Source organism: Pygoscelis adeliae, unplaced genomic scaffold (genome assembly GCF_000699105.1).
Source record: "Pygoscelis adeliae isolate BGI_AS28 unplaced genomic scaffold, ASM69910v1 Scaffold207, whole genome shotgun sequence".
In the NCBI taxonomy this organism is placed as follows: Eukaryota; Metazoa; Chordata; class Aves; order Sphenisciformes; family Spheniscidae; genus Pygoscelis; species Pygoscelis adeliae.
In genome coordinates, this window is record NW_008825160.1 from 115,480 (window position 1) to 123,026 (window position 7,547).

Sequence of the window (7,547 nt, forward strand, 5' to 3'; positions counted from 1 at the left end):
GGACCTTGCACACATCTCCAGCATAAAGGTACCAGTGCCAAGCCCCGCAACTCTGCAAGCTGGCATGGCTCCAAGCTTGTGCCAACTAGTATTAAAACATTATTTCATTACGCAGTTATTTTGCATGCCCACTGGCTACCACCGTGGGAGCAGTAGTCCGAGACACATAGCTTCAGTACTACTAACCATACGCCCTGAAAAAGATATTTGAAGCAACTCTACCTTCCTTGAAAACATTCCAGGTCCGGTTGGACAGGGCTCTGAGCAACCTGATCTAGTTGAAGATGTCCCTGCTCATTGCAGGGGGGTTGGACTAGATGACCTTTAGAGGTCCCTTCCAATCCAAACTATTCTATGATGAAGTCCCTCTGGCCATAGATGAGTTTTCTCCTTGCAGCCCTTCAGGTCTCTCTTCCTCTAAGGAGTCCTCTGGTGCTGCCTATTGCAGTTGCTGCTCCGAGCTTTCTCTTGTTACTACCTGGAGATAACAGCAAGTTGGATTTTTACCTAGTTTTGCTCAGAGTAAGGGCTGAGCACTGCAGAAGCATCTCAAAGGGTCCCAGTTAGGTTGTCGGAGATGCGATGCTCTCCTTGGGTTCAACCAGCTTTTACATGTGCAAATAGGAGCTGCTAATGGAAAAGTACCAAGTACCACATCCCATGCAGAAGTCATTTTTGACTATTTTGCTGTGATTCCAACTAGGAGCCCGTTTTAGAAAGTACCAGCTACCAGGCCAACTGTTCTCCCTTTAAACCTATAGATACCAATGCTCTGGAACAAGCAGAGCTGTAAAAGGCTTTTCCACTACACTAGATTTATTAATCAGAAGAACACCCCCCCCCCAAAGTAAAGGGCATTCAGTGGCACTGTCTTGGTTTGTAGTAAGGTTGCTAACAGCTACATCTAGAGCTAGAGACACCATCATTACAGCTGCTGCCCCAAGCACGCTGCCTCCAAACCTCAGGCAAACACAGAGGGTGCAGATCCGCAACCTCACCTTGGCCACTGGAACCACTCTCCTCCTCACCAGTGCTAACGAGCTCAAGATGGACAGCAGGTTAGATCTGCCACAATCAGTTCCCAAACACACTGCCAGCTTGAACAGGATTCAGAGTTAAAAATAATGAGCTGCAACATTTTTTTGGAGGGAAATGGAAAAAAATAATAATTCAGAAAAATAATAATTCAGTGCACCCTCTCTAACTCCTGACAGTCCGGCCAGGGACGCGAGCAGAGCAGCTGCCTGGTGGTGCCATCTAGCGAAACCAGGAGCCTGAAAGCAGCAGGACATGTGAGCATGAATCAACGTGCAATGTACAACCCTGTCAGAGAAACCACCCCAAGAGTACATATCGTAAGCATTAATCACCAAATCCTTCTATACATCCCAGCTGTGCCCGATACCAGGCAGATCACTGCAATGAGTACTGAAGAGTAAGCAGATTGCAGAAGCCCAAACAGACCATGAGCTAATCTATTTTATCATCACTAAGCCTTCACCCTTGGGAGCCCTGTAGCCTACTCTGCTCCGTTACAAAGCAACCAAAAGCCAGAACAGGCACACACCATCCCACTTGCCGTAGCTATTCTTTTTTCATCCCCACCAGCCACGTGTAATCAGCCACTGCCTTCAAATTTACAGCCAAAGGGACTTTTTTCACTGCTGACAGTTCTTGGCACATGAGGACGCTTCCCAGGGCGACCTGGGGACATGAAGACGGGAACACAGAGTGCCACAGATGAAAGCAGGGACATCAGAGCCACATGCTTCTGCCTGCTCTCCAGGGGGGTAAGGAGACGCGCTTTTATAGACCTGAGTTTCCTTCCTGCCTATGGGACAAACAGGGCACAAGCAACACCTCTGGTCCATTTTAGATCGCTAACACTTCTGATAAGGCCAGCACAATTTTAAACACAGCTTGGTATCCAGCTCTCTTTCCAGATTTACACTCCGCCCACTGGTTAGTCTTTCAGTTAATGAAACTGTGGAGAAGCTAACAACTTCTGTCCAAGTAAAAACTGCCCTTTTAGAGCCAGGAACTGATCTAATCCAGGCACACCACAGTAGCTGGTCCCGTGGGCATCCCGTAACATACCCACAGGGAACCTGAATGACTCGGGTTATAACCTGAAACAAGGCTTTTTCCTCCCCTGCTCGGTGGGAAAGCACACAGCTTCGACAGCACAACTCATACAGGCTCCACATACCAGAAGGCAAACCCACCTCCAAAAGCAGAGTCAGCAGCAGGCTCACAAAAGGCTGGGAAGAAGCACCAAAACATTAGCTGGATACAGCTGATTTCCAAACAAAGGGCTCTCTGCTCTTCTGCATCTAGACAGTAATTAACTGACCTGTTCAGTCCAGCTGTACTTGAGCACTCAGGCTGCCAGCTGGAGCACTACCATCTGCCCCTAGAGACAGCCTGGGCTCATTCCCCTGGGAAATGCCTTCCTGGTCCAGCCTGGAGGGATGCAGGAACATCCCAGCCAGGAGCCTCGACATTTCAGAAGTACAACTTTGTACTTCTTTTACTGGCAAGGTGACAGGGCGATATATGAAAAGATGATCCCCCTAACCCCAGGACTTCGGTCAGGCACATGCAGGGTTCAGTGCCGCTCTCAAATCCACAGAAAACCAGCACTCCAATGACCTGATCTGCTATTGCCATTAATAACGAAGCAGCAGTCATGTCAAGTTACAGAGGGCGTTGATGCAGCAGTTTGTGTCCTATCCCTGTCCAGAAAAAACACCTGATTTCCCTTATCCAGCTGAATCCCACCATGAGATATCCCTGCAGCAACGACTTCCATCAGCACAAACAAGGTCTATCATCACTGACGCCCTTCAAAGGGCCATTTGCATTTCACCCACCCACAAGCAAGAGATCCATGGGCCAACCAAGCCGTTTGAGTGGCCAGAACTTATTTAAACTGAAACTAATAAGCTTGCTCAGCTCATGGCACAAAGAGCGTGACGCTGCAGAGGAGCTGTTGGAGGGGTCTGCAGGCCACCAGGCCAGCCAGCTGACCACTGGCCCAACTGCGAGAGCACCAGGGATGATTTTCATTATTGTCTTAATGAGAAGTGACATGTTATGTATCCACAGCCACTCAGGCTAGAGATACAGTAATTCAGTGTGATAAGATGACAAGTAAGAGGTAAGAAGTTAATGGTGTGGTGCCTTGTTGAACACAGCTTGTCATGCCTCATTAGATTTAAGAGAGTTATCTGAGACTGTGTAATTATCAGAGACAGTAAAACTGTTGCATTAAAGATAAAAGCTAGTATTATAGAGAAATAATTAACTGCTTAATAGGGCATTTACTGTGCAGAGCTGCAGCAGGCTGTCTCCAAATTAAACCAGAAATCCAGCCACAATTACCGGAGCTTAAACAGGCAGAGTTGTTTGGTAGCTGTGACCCAGAGGTTAGGGGTGATGCTAAATCCACATAAAAGAAGCACCAGGTCTTTGAAAATTCATGGAGCTGACGAAGTCCTCTTTGAAGCAGCACTGCTTCTTTTGTGCTTTGGGAGCACAGCAGGGCTCTGGAGCAACAGGCTGAGCGGCAACTGCAGCACCCCTCTCCTCTTCCAAGCCCTGCAGAGAGCCAAGCCACGGCGTGCACAGCCACAGGCTCAGCTGGCTGGGTTGGAGAAAGGCTGAAGTCTCCTTTGCTCTTCTCAAAATGTGTCTCCACTCACCAGGGTCAACTCAGTTTTCCCACCAGCTGTAGGCGTGGGTTTGCTACCATGGTTCAGACAGATCAGTCCACTCAAGATTTTTTTTTTTTTTTAAGAAAAGTTGTGCATGCTTATGCATGCATCAAGCAAACAAGAAATGTGATATTTAAGTTTTAGCACCTACAACGAATCAAAAGTTGAGTTTAGTGCACACAGAGCTGCACAAGATGTGAGAGAACCCCCATCCAACTAGATTAAAAATGAGACTAGCGTATACTGGGTCTACACCAGGAGACATCAGGAATTTGTCTTCCCAACATTGCTACCAACCACAGCATTGATCATTTTAACTCTGCCTCCCTTCTCAGCTTTTTCCATTTGTAAAGCAAGCTGGCTTTTACAAGGAAGCAACGTTACTGCACATCTCTATAGCTAAGCAATCTTCCCAAACCACCAGATACCCGCAAGCCTAGTCAGGGCAATAGTCTGGACCACGCCACAGGCCAGGAAAGCACAGGTCCCCCAGCTTTCTGGCATGCATTTGCTCCTCACGGACCCACGTGTTAGCCACTGCTTTTTAAGTCTTTGCAAGTACGCTATACATACTGCTATTGCCATTAATAACGAAGCAGCAGGACCCATGTGCTAGCCACTGCTTTTTAAGTCTTTGCAAGCACGCTATACGTACACAGCAAGGACTCCCAATCTCACTTCGTGCCTCTTCACATCATCACTAAACAGGAAACTAATCCTTGTAACGTAGGAAACAAGTAAAATTCACATGAACCTTTAGATTCTCTCCACAAATCTTTCTAAGGGGAAGAAAACACCAGTGGAAGTACAGGCAAGCTTTCAGACAAGTCTTTGAAGTCTAAAAGAAGCAATGAACCTCAAAGCTGAATGCAGGTTGGGAACAATTGCTCCGGGGTTGACTTCAAGCAGGGAAGCTTGAGAAATCAGCCTCAACTCACATTTCCGCTGGTGGTGTAAAGTCTGGATGTTTGCAGCACATTTAAGGTGAGTCCTAGCTAGTGTTGATGGCCTACTGCGTTGCCCCTTTTATCACAGAGCAGAGCTACTTGTGTTCTGAAGAGCAGCAAATTTGGGAGTTGTGCCAAGTCAACTACCTCTCTGACAGCACAAATCCACCCAGCAGCGCGTACTGCCGCTGCAGAGACACCACAGGTTGGTAGGAGATGCTGGGTGAAATAAAGCTGAACACACCATGTTCATGGCTGAGTGTCCTTGCAACAGAGCAGGGTGCTACAGCAAGCGCCATGAAAAAACAAGCTGCTAAACAGAGGAAGATGGAGACTGCTTGTCCAGATTCTTCCTGCAGGACTGGACCCTGCACTGAACCTATTTCAATCTGATCCTGAGTTATTCCACTTAAAATTCAATTAACAGTAAAGTGGGTGGATGTCAACAGTAAAATAGTTCACACTGTAGGAACGATGCCTTTCTGAAGGAAATGCAAAGACAGTCCTGAAGAACCACAAAAGGAAGCATCACGAAGTCCCAACCTAACGCATGCAGGCTGCTCCAAGGCGCACAGCCCTGCTGCAGCATGGAGGTGAAGTGCCGTGTGACCATCTAGACTTGCAACATGGTCCAAAGCACCTCAGGAAAAGGCTGGGCAGATGGGAAGATGCTCCTAGGAGAGTCAGGAGAAGGGGACCCAGGTCTATCCCATTAAACAGGCATAAAGCACCACTGAGATGACAGCATGCCTCCTTGAGTCGGTGTCCTCAGAAGTTACCGCTCTCCCCCTACTTGGCCCCAGTTACTGCACACAAAAAGCCATGAAGTTAAACAAAAGGGAAGGAAGACGAGTGACAATTTGAGACATACCCTGCCCATGGCTGAGAAAGGGCAGGGCAGGAAACAAAACACTCCCAGGCCTTTCCTCTTCAGTCAAGGACAATAAGGATTATATACACTTGAAACTCCCCGAGGGCCACCAGGCTGGGTGGAAGTTGGACATCTGAATAAGAACCTGTGAAATGTAAATAAACAAACAAACAACTAAAATGTTTCGGAGGAGAGTCGTTATAGATCTGTAAGTAGTCAGAAAACTAGAAGATGAAAGCTCAGTGACAGCTATCCTCACTTTTTTTCCCCAGAGTAATAAGAGGTAGACATTTATTATGCTGTTTTCTTGATGCAGTAGGAAGGGGACAGCTTTGCCTGCCCTAGACACGCACAGTTCCCTGAAGTTACCCGAGTCTGCATCAATGCTGTCCCACAGTCTACTTCTGTTTTTAAACAAGTTCTCTGATTATTATAATCAATTAAGACAAGGACAGCAGCAACCACCCCATTCCCTCATGCTGTTCCTCACTCCATTCATGGTGGAGCACTCCTGCACATAACATCCTCCCTGCATCCCCCATTGACCCCACACTGCACTCAGACAGCTCTGCTGCAGGTGTGTGCATCAGCACAGGCGCCTTCTACCTCTCTTGGAAATAAAAACCTTAATTTAGGCACAATTAGTTGCAGTAGCAACTAGCTGCTGATTAGCAAAACAGATAACTGAGTCAGGTTTCTACAAATTTAAAGGGGCAACTTATTTCCCTAGGAGAAGCTTAGGTATGCTTGGCTGAGAGTCAGACCATCTCCTTGATAAATCTTACTGCAATCAACCAAAGGATTCAAAAGTTGAAGTTTCAAAGGGAGATGTCAACTCAGACAAAGCTTTTAGGACTTGATTTACTGGAGACACAAGCCTGGCCCCACCGAGCTCAGCAACAGGCCCCAGAGGATGAATGCTGAAAATGAACCTGATATTAGAAGCACTCGGAGAAAGCGCTGCAGTGTTAATACACTTAAATTGTGAATGGTCCACCAAAAATAAAGGCTGTAATGCCCAGAACTGGTTACCCTGTCACCTGCTTTTAAGATAGGGGCTAGCTAAATTGCCTACTGTAAAGCCCATCTCTGGGGCAACATCACACTAGAAAGAGGGTCAGGACTTTTTCTGGCCTTTGCAGAAGAGGACTCAGAGCTACTGTACCAGGGAGGAAACAGAAGCTCTTTCCATGCCCAACCTCCAAGTTATATATAGTCTCCAATAACACATTTCAACCTGTTTTGAAGGACACACCCTTTCCCAGGCTTTTTCCAAGCCCCGGGCAGGAAAGAAGCCAACATGCAGGATACAGAGGCCAAAAACCCGGGGTCTGCACTATTCTCAGCCTGAGCGTGGAGGTACTCAGACAGCTGGACCCGAGACACAATGGGAGGAAGCAGCAGCCACTGTCTGGAGAGAGCAGCCAACATGCTGCTTGTGAGATAAGTGCACGGCGGAGCTGGAAAGGCTCAAAAGATATACCCTCCATCAGTTCAGGGAGCAGCAGAAGTCCTATCAGTAGTTTAAGGAGACAGATCGCTACTGACTTAACAACCTCTAGTCTGCACTAGATGTATTTAGTTATTCCTTCCCAAATACCCTTGTACCAATGCTTCAAGAACACAAGCACCTGTGGCAAAAATGGCAGAGGGGATACTTTAAGGAAGGAATAGGAATGGAGGACATGTTCTAGGTTATCTCTGGGTCTGCAAGACATGAGGCAGCAGGGAATTATATAGATTGAACTAGCTCCTACTGAAAATATCCAACTATTGCTGGGCTACTCTACAGCATCTTTCAGATACGAAGAGTTTATTCTGGGTTAGAGCGCTCTGACTTGCAAGAGCAGCATGCATGGACAGCAGTGCGCTGGTTTTGGCTGGGACGGTTAATTTTCTTCACAGTAGCTAGTATGGGGCTATGTTTCGGATTTGTGCTGGAAACAGGGTTGATAACACTAAAAGGGATGTTTTCGTTACTGCTGAGCAGTGCTTACACACAGTCAAGGCCTT